The sequence below is a fragment of the Neopelma chrysocephalum genome, unplaced genomic scaffold (genome assembly GCF_003984885.1).
Source record: "Neopelma chrysocephalum unplaced genomic scaffold, ASM398488v2 Primary Assembly neopelma1_147, whole genome shotgun sequence".
Taxonomy (NCBI): Eukaryota; Metazoa; Chordata; class Aves; order Passeriformes; family Pipridae; genus Neopelma; species Neopelma chrysocephalum.
The window spans coordinates 710046-723291 of NW_020897809.1; the positions used below are offsets into that span (position 1 = coordinate 710046).

Sequence of the window (13246 nt, forward strand, 5' to 3'; positions counted from 1 at the left end):
TTTATTGCCTCTCCCCATACAGCACAAACAACCCGACACACTGCTTGGGGGATCGTTTGCATACACACATAAAAATCACCCCAATTAGAGATAATAAGTATTGTTTCACAAAAGAACCTGAGCTATGAGTCTCATGATATGCAGATGACATTTTTAGCTTGTAAAATTATGAGTATATGACTCTACATACTTGAGCTTACTTCCAAAAGAGCTTTAAAACAGCACAGTGCAAGTTGGGCTAAGGAGACACACAAATATTAACAGAAGGATAATATAACCTGTGGGATTTTGGTAAACATACCCACTCGTCCTGTCCCACTTTATGCTAAACAGGACATTAACTACCATCACCTACAGTCATAAGCATATCCAAATGTTAAGACAGGAAGATGCAATTGAAAAGGGACACATTAACAAATTCCTATAAAACACTGTATGGTGAATAAGCACCACAACAGTCATCTAGAAGTAGCTGCTGGCTACAAGACACAACTCTTTTAGAGTAAAAATGTCACTGTCTCCCAAATGTATAAATTCACTTAACTTTCATTAATGCTAGCAATGTCTTTTGCAGTACTTGTTCTCACTGAACAGACAATACTGTATATTCGTGCCCATGCAGAACCCAAAATGTTATGTTTCCAAGATTCAGAAGCAGGATGACAAAGAGCATTCAGCTGTGATCTTCAAAAAACCACAACCTTTCAGGTATTCTTTCTCTCAAAGTTAAGTGCAAGTCTCAGTCAAGTGCTTTCCCCAAATGACCACTTTTTCCATCAAAGCTCATTTGCAAATGCTGCTTGACTGGCAGCTGCGCCCAGCGAGCAAGTACAGAGGGAACAGCAGGAAAGCCAGGTCTTCTTGTGTCCTCTTGACTTGTTATCCCAAGTGAAGGTGACCACATGTTGTAAGAAGTCAGCATCCCTACACTCAACTGCTGATACCTCCCAAAACACAACAGGGATGGAATTTCTTGCCTCATCTCTATTTTTTCTCCCCTCCTCTTCAATTACTAGTTGGATTAGTCAATTATTATTATTCTTCAATCAAGGTTGCTAAGTCATAAAATCATAGAATTTTTTAGGTTGGAAAAGAACTCTAAGATCACCAGGTCCAAACATTAACACAGCACTGCCAAGATCACCACTAAAACACGTCCTTATGTGCCACATCAACATGTATTTTAAATAAAATAAAACCCCCACACTTCCCCGGGCAGCCTGCTCCAATGCTTGACAACTCCTTTCCATGAAATCTTTCCTAATATCCGATCTAAACCTCCCTGGCACAACTTGAGGCCATTTCCTCTTGTCCTGTCCCTTGTTACCTGGGAAAAGAGACTGACCCCCACCTGGCTCCACCTTCCTGTCAGGGAGTTGTAGAGAGTAAGAAGGTCCCCTCTGAGCCTCTTTTTCTCCAGGCTGAGCCCCCCCAGCTCCCTCAGCTGCTCCTCATCAGATTTGTGCTTCAGACCCTTCCCCAGCTCCACTGCCCTTCCCTGGACACACTCCAGCACCTCAATGTCCTTCTTGTACTGAGGGGCCCAAAACTGAACTCAGGATTTGAGGCGTGGCCTCACCAGTGCCCAGCACAGGGAGATGGTCACTGCTCTGGCCCTGCTGACCACACTATTGCTGATCCAAGCCAGGATGCCACTGACCCTCTTGCCCACCTGGGCATATCTTGGCTCATGTTCAGCTGCTGTCACCAGCACCCCCAGGTCCTTTACAGCCACTCTGCCCCAGCCTGCAGCTCTCCATGAGGTTGTTGTGACCCAAGTGCAGAACCCAGCACTTGACCGTGTTGAACCTCACACCGTTGGTCTCAGCCCATGGATCCAGCCTGTCCAGGCCCCTCTGCAGAGCCTTCCTGCCCCCCAGCACATCAACCCTCCTGCCCAACTTGTTGTCTGCAAACTCACTGAGGGTACACTCAACCCCCTCGCCCAGATAATCGATACAGATATAAAACAGGACTGGAGCCAGGACTGAGCCCTTGGGAACCCCCTCTAGTGACCGGTCACCAGTGGGATGTGGCACCATTCCCACTACTCTAGGCTTGGCCACCCAGTTTTTCACCCACTCATTTTACTGAACCTGCCCATTTGTCTAATTGTAGAAATTCTTGACCATTATTGATTTGGGCTGAAGCAAGAAATTTAAACAGTAACTACAGCTCTTGGTTTGATGGGAGATTCTGGCTACATTTAGTAACATTCTTAAACAGAGAAAACTGGTTACATGGCACTTGCAGAGAAGACTTGCTGTCAATGCTGTAAAATCTCAACATTTATTCTGTTAGGAATGAAGGAGGTAAATGATAGAAGTTAAAGACTTTCTGGAGGATGCACCTTCTTATCACAATAAAAGGACAGATATTCACAAAGAGGTTCCACACTAGCACAGAGGTTGCCAGCTCTGTATCTCACTGTTAAAATAAGATTTCACTGACCAGAAGTATTGATTTAATTGAAATATAAGATCTCCTCTCTTGTTTTTCATTAGTGCTATGGTAAGTACAGAAGGAAGAAAAAGGCATATCTAAATTGTTTTTTAAGGGAGAAACAGAAAAAAAAAAACAAACCAAAAACATTTTCCTACAGAGTGCATGACTAAGCAGATCACCCACTTCCTCAGTGTTCTCTACTCATTATCTGGGTCTTATTTCTCTCAAGTAGTTAACCATTGTCATTATAGAATAAACAAATTCAGATCACCTAATAAAAACCTACTCCCATTCCTTGGAGAACAGGATGTGAAGTTGCAGTGGACAGAAACTTTAAAATGCTGGCTAGGGTAAATCATACTATGCATTGTCCAGAGTTAAGACCTTCCAACCCCCCTCCCAAAAAAAAAGTAGCTTCCCCAGGAAATTGTCCTCCACAGATAACTGGACCACATCCCAAGATTGAGGGAAAATAAAAAAACCCCATCTCTTCTGGGGTAGCAGCTTTTCCCCAAATATCTGATCTCAAAATCAGAACTATTCCATGGAACAGTCACCCTGACACCTGGTTTTCAAGGTTAGAGACCGCAGGACACTTCACACACTAAGCATTGAAAGGTGCTGGTTCTGTAAGGTTTACTTTCTGGTCCTGCTCCCTCAATTTCTTGACACCTACGGACAAGGAACTTTAAACCCAAAATGATGACACCACTCCTACAACAACTTCTTGATTTAAGAAAATATTCTTTGTTCCCAATACCTCCCCCACCCCAACATCCCCTGCAAACACAAGCTGATTTTTCTCACTTCCTATGCCCGGAAGGTTGTGTTTAGTTGCTGAGGTGCATTCCATAACCCTGGCACTTTTTCCTTTTTTCTAAGGAATGAATATACAGCTCTTGCACTATTTCTGGAAAGGAGAAGCTGCAGCCAGCTGCCTTTTCACACAAGATGCTGTAAGAGTAATCAAACCTCTGGACAGTTACATTACACCAGGAATGCTGTTCCTTTCACTTTCATCAGCAAGTGATGCAAATAATTAATGCAAAGACTGAATAAAAGAGCACAACAAACAGAAGATGGCAACCAAAATCTGATGCTAATCTCACCAATTAGAGAGACAGAGACATGCCTTGACATTGACAGACAGTTTTCAGATTTCACAGGCACCAGAAGGGTAATAAACATTTGACCTTGATTAAATTACCCATTTTCCCTCTTGCTGACTGCAGCCTCTCGGGCCTTGAACACACTCTCGGCAGTAGCTGCTCTTTCCCACTCACACACCGCTCCCACACTGTGCCAGCACAACTCTTGTGGCTGGACACCAAACTGATTCAGCTGAAAAACTACCTGGGAGCAAAATTCCATTCCCAAATGTGATTTACTACGAAGTTGCAAGAACAGCTGTGCAGGCACAAAGGGAAAAAACAGTGAAAGGGTGGAAACACGCAGCCCTGGGTTTGGGCTGTCCAAGCTGGAATCAGGGCCACGCTCTTGGCAGCCAGATACTGCTCCAGTATGGGGCACAGACAGTGTTTTGGTTTGAGAAAGTGATGGTCTTTGTGACAAAGCTTCCTTGCCTTCGACACAAGCACCAACCAAAATGCTGGTGCATGTATTCGAGCTGAAACATGAACATTTCCAGACTTAATCTTCTCAATTGTCCCTTTCTTTAAATAGTCATGGCATCACTTTGTGGTTTGTGTAGAGGTATTTATTTCTGAAGTTCATTTTGCTGGGCTCTTTTAATTGAAAAATCAACGCAATTGCCACTCAAGGGGCAAAAGAATCATAAATTACATCATGCAGTCAGACACCCTTGCTGTGCACATCTCTCCCCAGAGCAAATACTTTTAAACTGCTCAGAGCTCAAAGTAAAATACCCATAGACCTCCTCATGTAAGTCCTTAACATGTAACATGTTTAGTGTGAGCCTGTGTGAACAGGTCCTTGCAGTTACACGTGGGCACTAAAGGGGCAAAGACAGGACAAGGTTCTGTTCTAGGGTGCAGGAAAATAAGCTGCCCTGACCTCGAGAAACTCATAACTGGCACTGACAGAAATTTCTCTGGATCAGGGCAGGTCCCCTCCTGAAGGCACTCAGGCAGGACTTGTTAAAGGAACAGTTCTATGGGGTGACAAAGGGAAGTGATGCAATCTGCACCATGAGAACAAATAGGTAATTTCTTTAAGCTCATGAAGTGGAATTTGCTTTGGCCATGATACCCTTGCTTGAGATCAAGGGCTAATTATTAGTACCTAAATAAACGAATCACTTGTTTCAGCCCTCTGCCTTTCTTTGTTTTTATGTTGTACCTTATTATGTCTGGGATAAGTAGATATTCCTGGGCTGTCCTAGAACATACACCTTTCCCCAAGATGCAACCAAGAGCCACTGTGGAGTTCTGATCATAAACACATATTAGTATATGAAGCCTCTCAGGCACATCCCCTGCTTGCTTAGTGCTTGTTTCCCTCAGCACTACAACTTCACCCTAACTGTTCAAGGAGGCATAATTACCCTTGGCATGAAGTCCTAAAAGTCTTCTCTTATCCTTTCTCCTCACAAGAAAGAAGTTGCCCCTCCAGAAACCCCTGGTCTCAATTTTCTGACCCAGGCCACAGGTAAACTTTTTCATATTTTACAGCTTATACTAAACAATGTCACAGGCAAGCAAAGATGCAGGTGAGGAAAGAAGAGACGGGTCCCCTCAGCAGCCATGAGAAAGATACTTGTCTGATATCAGATGTAGGAGGAGTTCCAGCACAGCAAGACAAAATGAAGTAGAAAAAACAGAAATCTTTATCTCCTGAGTTCTACAATCTTTCCCCATCCCCAAAATCTTATCCAGACTCCTGGTCAATTAACTCTGTTCACCTTCAATCTTCCCTACCATAAAGCAACTGCAAAAACAAGCCAGCAGATCCCTTAAAAAAATAAATAAAAAAAGAAAGAAAAAGTGGAGTCATTGTAAGACTGCAAGTAAAAAACTGTTCAGTTATAACCACTTCTGTCTCTCTTCACTGCCTTCTCTTTGTCAGCAAAATGGGTCAGACAAGATGATAATAATAAGGAGAGCGAGAGATGCAGGGGAGATACACCCCCTCCAAAATGCAAGGAAATTCAAAGATTAAAATATAAACAGCTTCCCACAACAAAAGGATTTTATCTCTAAGCCTTCCTGCGCAGGCCAGCCCAAGAGTGCAAAGAAAAGAATACAAGACCTTGCCTGCCTTGATGAAACAGTAAAATAAGCAACAGAGGGGGAAAGGTAGCACTTGGCTGGAAAATGCTGCGAGGAAGTAACTTCTTTGAGCAGGACAGTCTCTTACAGTGACAAAAGAAGTAATCTGCTATAGTGCCGACCCTTCCCCAAAACCAGAGGTCCTGAACAGATATATTACATCTGGTGCTTGCTGGAAACATCCTTTCTGCACAAGGGCTGTTGATTCACATGCCCATTCCCTACAGAAGCCAAGGGAGCACCTGAGGAAAAGGTCATCCAGCAACAATGTGCCAGGAGCAGAGCACCCAGCTCCTGTATTTCCCATGGCCCTTCCTCTGACACATGACTGGGCATGCACTCATCCTGTGATAGGGAAAAGATCAGGATATCTGGAAAGGTGCCTACCAGGCAGTAGCTGTTGTCACGACCAGACTGGCTCCCATCATACTTCCAGAAGGGTTTAGGAAAATATCCCAAACCAATGGTCCCAATGGGCCACTGTGAACCCACAGGCAATCAATCCTCTCCCTAATGGCCAAGGCAAGAGAGGGCTCGCAGCTTTTTTCCTCGCTATAGTCCTTCATCACTTTGGCAGGCAGGACAAAACAGAAACCATTCCTTTGCTGGACAAGGAAAACACTGATTTTGTACCAGCAGAGACAGAGAAGACACTGCATCCTTACTCATTCACACCCAGAGCTACCTCTGCCAGCAAGAGCACATGCAATTTCTTCCTCAATGAAAAAACATTTTTTTTCCAAATGTAATTACTACTCACTACTGGAGTAAACTTCTTGAGAGCACATTATCAGATTTTTTGAGGAAAAAGATTGGGAAAGAAGATAGCCCAACCAGTTCAGGAAATGAAACAGTCATCCCTGTCATTCCCCATACAGCCCCTTTTCTTTCCTCATCACTGAATATGACTGTGTTTCCTAAAAAAAAAAAAAAAAAAAAAAGAGATCAAAACATTTTGTTTCATTTAAGTACATGGCTCTTACGAGCACATTTATTCCCTTGAGAGAAAAGGTATACTTAATAGATTTAAAGGAGTGCTATAAACGAACAACTATCATCATCAGATCACTTGACTAACTCTAGGCAGGGGCAGGAAGGGAGGCCTGATCTGAACACAACTGGGTGAGATCAGTTCAGCATGTGCAAATGCTCCTGTACCTGTATGGTGGCAGGTACACTCCTACATGTACAGTGCATTTCCTCATGCATATATTTCAAATGATACTCCATCCCGACTTGATGACTTCGAGAGATGGAGACATCCTAATTCCCCTTAATACTTACAAGCATCTTCCTAATGCCTTCAGTGGCTGATCGCATTCATTGTTAACAATCTGTGCCTTTTTCCTAATTTGAAATAATCTTTTTAACTTCCAGGCACTGGCTGCTATCCTATCTTTTTCCACTAAATTAAAGAGCCCTTTGGTACACAGCCTATTCTGCCCAAAGAAAACTGAGAAACTTTTAAATACCCTATGATAAGCTAAACCGACTGAGCACTAAGAAGTTTTCTAATGAGCGATTTAATCACCCAAGCAACATTGAACACTATATCTTTGTTGCTTTTGAACATCTCTCTAAAAACACTAACATCAAACCTCATCAAAATACCCCCCATCTGATTTCACCTCTGTCCTTATTCAGTATTTCCTGTTATTATGGATGTACATTAGTTGAGGACTCACATACTGCCATATACCTGCTCTGCTCCTGCCGCCCTTTCCAAGGTCACTGGTTTCTGGAAGCACAACTCTGTATTGTGCCCCAGTCTTTCCCACAACATACATAAGGTTGTGCTCCAGCTCTATAAAAACATATTTGGCCATATTAGACCCAGTTACCCAAACAACTCCGAGGACACTGTACAGCTGCCGTTCCTTCTTCATGCTTCACCACCCAGGCACAACCTTTACATAATCCACAAATTTGAACAGCTCTAATTTCATGTTTTCTTCCAGGCCACTGATAAAAATACTATGAAGCCGTGGACCTACTACAAATCCCTGAAAAATACTCCATTCATGTTCTACTTTCCACATCTACTATTTTTAATCTAGGTTTTGACTCACAGATCATACACGACACTGTATCTGTTGAACAAGATTCACTTCTCAACAACACTCTCGTTGACTGAGGCAGGCATGGGAATACAATTACCACACAAATCCCATTTGTAAGTTGTTTTTGATACAAGAGCTTTAATTACGATTTTTTGGTCTTCCAGAGTACTGCCACTCACCAGCCATGTAACAGTTTCCTTTACTTCACTAATTTTAAGTAAATCCTACCACCAGCCCTCCTCAATCAAGTCCTTTTTGAGTAACATCCTATTTTCCAAGTTGACTCAGCAGGCAGTATGAGCCTCTCTGCTCCACAATCCCTTTCCAGGCTTTGTCAGGCCCATGGATTTTGGCTGGTTTGGGGTTTGGTTGGTTGGTTGTTGTATTAGCCTTTGGGTGCAACAAACAGCTACAGCAATTCACCTGAGATCAATACACTTCAACAACCTATTTATTCTGGATTCAACAACTTCAAATATAATAACCCACACTTAATTGATGCTGATGTCCTAGATAAGACTTGAGTTTCTCAGAGACTAGAGAAAATCTTTGATTAATTACCATGTCTCTAAAATGTCATTTCCACAGTTCTGTTGGGCTAGAAAAGTTTTCTTCACAAGTTAAAGTTTAAGGTAAAAATTTTCACTGTGAAGGGAAGAAAGTAAAAGTCAAGATTATGTTACTTCCACCACATTTCAATTATTTCCCATACTGTGCTTGCCCTAGAAACTCCTTGTACCTGATCAGCCACGTTCTGCACATTCTGTAATCAATTCTGCCTTTGTATAGCTCCAGTTCTTTGTTAATTAGATCAAGCTGGTTTGCAACAGAGAAGCCGGAGTAAAGTTATCTGCCTGTAATCTGCCAAATCACTGCAAAACCCCTTTAATTGCTTTTATAAGTTTAGTGCCTCTCTTTAGGCTTTCTTATATAAAGAGTGTTGTTTTGCATGTGAGGCCTCGATCAAAGTCCTCCTCGTGCTCACCGTAAGTTTCGAAGTGTTTGTACCACAGAAGAGCACATGGGTACATTGAGCTTTTCCAACTTTGATTTTCTACTTATCTGCCAGAAAAGGTCCGCCAGCATAGAACCAGTTACAATGGCAGAAGAGAAAATTCTGCTGATGTGCTTAATTCTTGGCTTGACGTTTCAGGTATAGCAGTAGAAAGTGTTTTGTGTCAGTGCCATTTAGTAAGGCTCCTACCAGTGCCACTGTGTGTGCACGTGGAGAGGAGGAGGAGGAGAGTCACTCGAGTCCGATCAGCAAGAGGCAGGTTCATCTCATCAACTCTTCTCCATTTTAAACAGCTGTCTGAGAAGGCAATGTAACTGCACTTTGCAGCTCAGAAACTCCTCCCAGGATTTAGGGCAGTAACAGAGGGCATTGCTTACATGGTTTGAACGCTGCAGTCCATGTTTATACCACAAGCCACACTGATAGCATCTAACAGAGTCCTTCAGCTTTGTTTTGAAGCAACTGGCTAAAAGACTTCCCCTAAAGATTTCTGCACCTTTGAGTGATGCCTTCAGTCATGAAGTTATTCAGCACTTTTCTCCAGCACAGAATCAATACTTCCTCCAGACAAGTGCACGCCAGCCTTTATGTCTCTTCTGATGTTTGAATAACCAGCTGCCACTAAAACTCGAGTTGGATCATTCTTCCTGCCTTTGCTTGTGCATTTCAACTTGCAGGTACACCCTCAGAACAGCAGCTCTGGGACAAGCTGACAGGCCACCCCAGAGGGCTTCAAATCACTGCTCCTACCTGCACATTTTAGAGCATGCTGAAAATGCTGCTATTAAATTTAAGTGATGTAATAATTCAAGTGAGTTCTAGTTACCTTCAAAATGCCACAAGATTTTTGGAGGTGTCAGACTGACCCCAACTCCATCATTACCACTGAGCAAGAACAAGATTTCAATTATCACAGCTGCTCTGAGATTGCCATAGCACTGAAACAGCCTCGCTCACAGGACTCAAATTCTGCTATTCCACATCAGACATAAAATTGAGTCAATGGTATGTCTGATCTTCAAGAATTTCTGAAAGCCTATATTCTATACTTCAAAGTAATTTCCAAAGTAACAACTCTTATTGTTATTCTTACGTAGTTTTATATCTGCATAGCTGAAAGCAATATATATTTTTTAATCTTCCCCCCCTCCCCTTCTCAAAACTTGTTTCAACTTCAGGTATACTAATTTTGTCAGAAAACATGTGCAGTTGGCATTTGCTGGTTATCACATACAAAATACTGATCAGTAATTTAGTATTACTTAGAATGAGATGCCATTAGCTAGCTAGTTTAAAAGAATAATGACTTCAAAAAACAATCTACAAAACAACACCACCATATTCTCATAAGTCCAACCAGCTTCTAAAGGTGCCTGTTCAACAATTTTTCCCTTCTTATGGCTACCTGTAATTCCCCCTTCTTCCTTCTCCCCATATGTAATGACATTCAATTTCATCAGCTAATTCTGTCCCTTTCTCAAACAAAAAATGGTGTTCCTTTAATATTCCCCTTCATCTTTAAGACTCTGTTTCTACAAAGGCCTAGAAAATTAAGTGTAAGATTTCTAAAAGTTAACTAGAAATTAAATTTTCATTCATTGTTTCAAATTACCTAAATATCAGATTTACACGTTTTTCTACAAGTCTGAACCTAAACATTGACTTCTTCTGTGCTGGTGAAAGTACTTAATAAGTGCCAATCTGGGAGGCAGGGGAAACCACAGCTCTTTATAAATGCTTTTATTTTTATATAGCTACAAATGTTGCTTAAATACAACAAATTCCCATCTCGAGATGAGCATTGTCTGAAACAAATTCAGCTGTAATTAACTCAACATACTTGACAATCAGGAAAATACAATGTAGAAATTATTCTGTGTAAGCAGAAAACACGCATCTCAAAATTATATCTGTACCAAGGATCTAGGAATAGCAATTGGTACTTTTACCTCTGCAGGAACCAAGTTCTCCAGAATGAAGTTTAAAATAAGAGACCTTGTTAACAGAGAATATTTATCCTTCAGTTACAGCTTCCCAAAAACTCCTAAGCACCTGAAGGAAACAAGTTCAAAGAAATTACACAAACATTAGTTGCACTACAACTAATTGCATTCTTAGCAATATTGTACCTAAATGTTTCATTTAACTCACACCCATAAACAACCATATTTGAAAACACACTTCCTACATTGTTACATTCTGGATTTGAAGTTGATCCAATGGGATTCAAATCAATCCCCACGGGAAAAGCTTCACTCCACTGCCACTCCCTTCCTAGCACGGTAACTCGATACATCTCAAAGAAGCGTTTGAAACAATAAAATTTTGAGAAACAAAGTGAAGGTAACACAACAGCCAGACCTGCAGGCTGGGAGGCACAACCAGCCAGGGTTGTGTGACAGCACAAGAGTTACGAACGGCCAAGGAGCCCACAGTCACCACTAGAGACATATGAGGAAAAGGGTGGAAAAACTACTGCTCAGTGCTGCAGAAGGTGTGATTTGACACCTGTGTGTACACATACACACATATGTGTACACACCAATGAGGCTCCTTCCAGAGCTGCACAGCAGGAGGGTGAGAAACATCAGCTCTCACCTGACATGAGTGTGACTTGTGTGTGTGCACAAACCCATCCACGCACACACCTGTACCTGCACTCAGGAAACGTAACCAGCAGTGCACCCTGGCAGCCGCACGAGCTAACAGCACTCTGGGCTGTATGGGCAGGAGCACAGCCACCCTGACCCAGGGAAAACATGACTCCCTTTCACTCAGCACTTTCCAGACCCACTGGAGACACTATGTGCAGCTCTCCCACACCTACCTGGAGGCCACCAAGACACAGGCTATGCACAGAGACACACAGCAGGACATGAGACACAAACTGCAACAGGGGAGGTGGTGACCTGGCCTAGAGAGGAGGTTCTTCTTTTGCCTTTGGAGGGTTTAAGACCTGAATGAACAAAGTCCTGGTCTGAACTTGGTGTAGATCCTGCTCTGAGCAGCAGGTTGGACTAGACACCTCCTGAGGCACTTTCCAGCCTGAATTATTCTGCGACATCAACTTGGATGCCGGAGAACAACACAAATGTTCTGTTACAATCTTCTGTGCCAGGTTATACCTTACAAATCTTCACTAGAATGCAACCACTGTTGAGATGAGACAAAAACCATGTTGCTTGGTTCTTCTCCTCAGAAGACCACAAGATGTTCCCATTCAGGATCTGCAATACTCGTGAACATCAAATCTGGAATTCCAAGTTTCAGAGACACAGAAGTTCCCGGTTAACCGAGTGCAGTACAAGTGGAACAGAGACTAAACCCTCAGAGCTTTTTTGGGAGAAGGTGGTGCTCACTCTGAGGCAGTGTCAACCCAGAAAACACCACCCAGCCACAACAGCTCTCCCTTAAAGCAGCAACTGTTTATTTCTTGTAAATGGCACATTCAGCACCTACCAGCAAGGAACAACCCCTATATTCTGGTGCTGATAAGGTCACAGGGTAAGAAGCTGTGCAGTTCTCTCTCTATTCGGGGTGTACAGCTCTGCATCTGGGGAAAGAAGCCTCCCTCAGCAAACCAAGGCTGTGTCAGCTCCCACCAGGAACACCTGCAGTGGTCCAAGCAGGCTGCTTGGTTTTCATTCGTCTGCTGGGTGCTGCTGCCCATGGAGCAGAACTACCAAAACAAAGGCTGTTTATTCTAAATTAATTGATTCTGCATTGAAGCAGAAGGAGAGCACTCACCAGGCCCATTACTCTAAGCCAGGAAGGGGAGTTACCACCTCCAACCAGGCAGCAGGAACATCCTGAACCAACACAGAAGTTTCTGCAGTGATTTCCTACAGGCTAAGTGATTATTCATCAAGCATGATGCTTGCATAACCATACAAAGGATATCCAACATTTATAAAGTTATAAAGACAAGTAAATGTGACCATTAGTATCTTATCAGCATAAAAAAAAGGGAAAAAATAACTCTGAACTTTCACTGTTTGTTTTTTTTTTTAAATAAAAATTCCCCACCTGCACACAGACTGAGGGGATGGACCAAGAACGTTTTAAAGCACCAGTTTTGCACAGATCAATGAAAGGGCAGGAGGGGAATCCAAAGGGGTTTATGAGCATCTCTCAGACGTGAGCACCGAAACGTCCAGTCACCCACATAACCACCAGCAAAAGTCACCTGCAAACTCTTCCTCGGAGGGAGCAAGTTAAAAAGCCGAGAGACGGCATCAGGCGAGGAGAGGTAACAGCTCTGCACGCCGAGCCTCCCCGCTCCAAAGCTCACCAAGAAGTCTCACACAGGCACCAAATAACGACTTTGCACGTCCGTTCAGCGGTCCCACAGCCCGTGCTTACCGGTCCCACCGATCAGCGCCGCTCGGCCACCACAGAGCGTGACAACCGCTGTGCCCGGGCCCCGCCGGGCCGCCCCGGCTCGGCACCGCGCCGCCAGCACGGGCTGACCCCGGGAC

At 43.2% G+C, this 13246-nt stretch overlaps 1 protein-coding gene across 4 annotated transcripts in view; it reads right to left on the reverse strand.

The window, feature by feature from the left end:
- The window catches only part of RAD54L2 (RAD54 like 2), a 68760-nt gene extending 55671 nt beyond the window's left edge, over positions 1 to 13089 (reverse strand). Inside the window, exons 1-2 of one of the 4 annotated variants that reach the window (XM_027700420.1) lie at positions 12955 to 13089; positions 12228 to 12321 (exon numbers count right to left, since the gene is read on the reverse strand). The gene's annotated coding sequence lies outside the window, so the exon portion shown is untranslated. Of the gene's footprint in view, positions 1 to 11893; positions 12020 to 12227; positions 12322 to 12954 lie in introns of those variants that run through there. The other 3 variants (XM_027700423.1, XM_027700419.1, XM_027700421.1) reach the window with 3 other exon arrangements.
- Between the last annotated feature and the right edge of the window lie 157 nt (positions 13090 to 13246).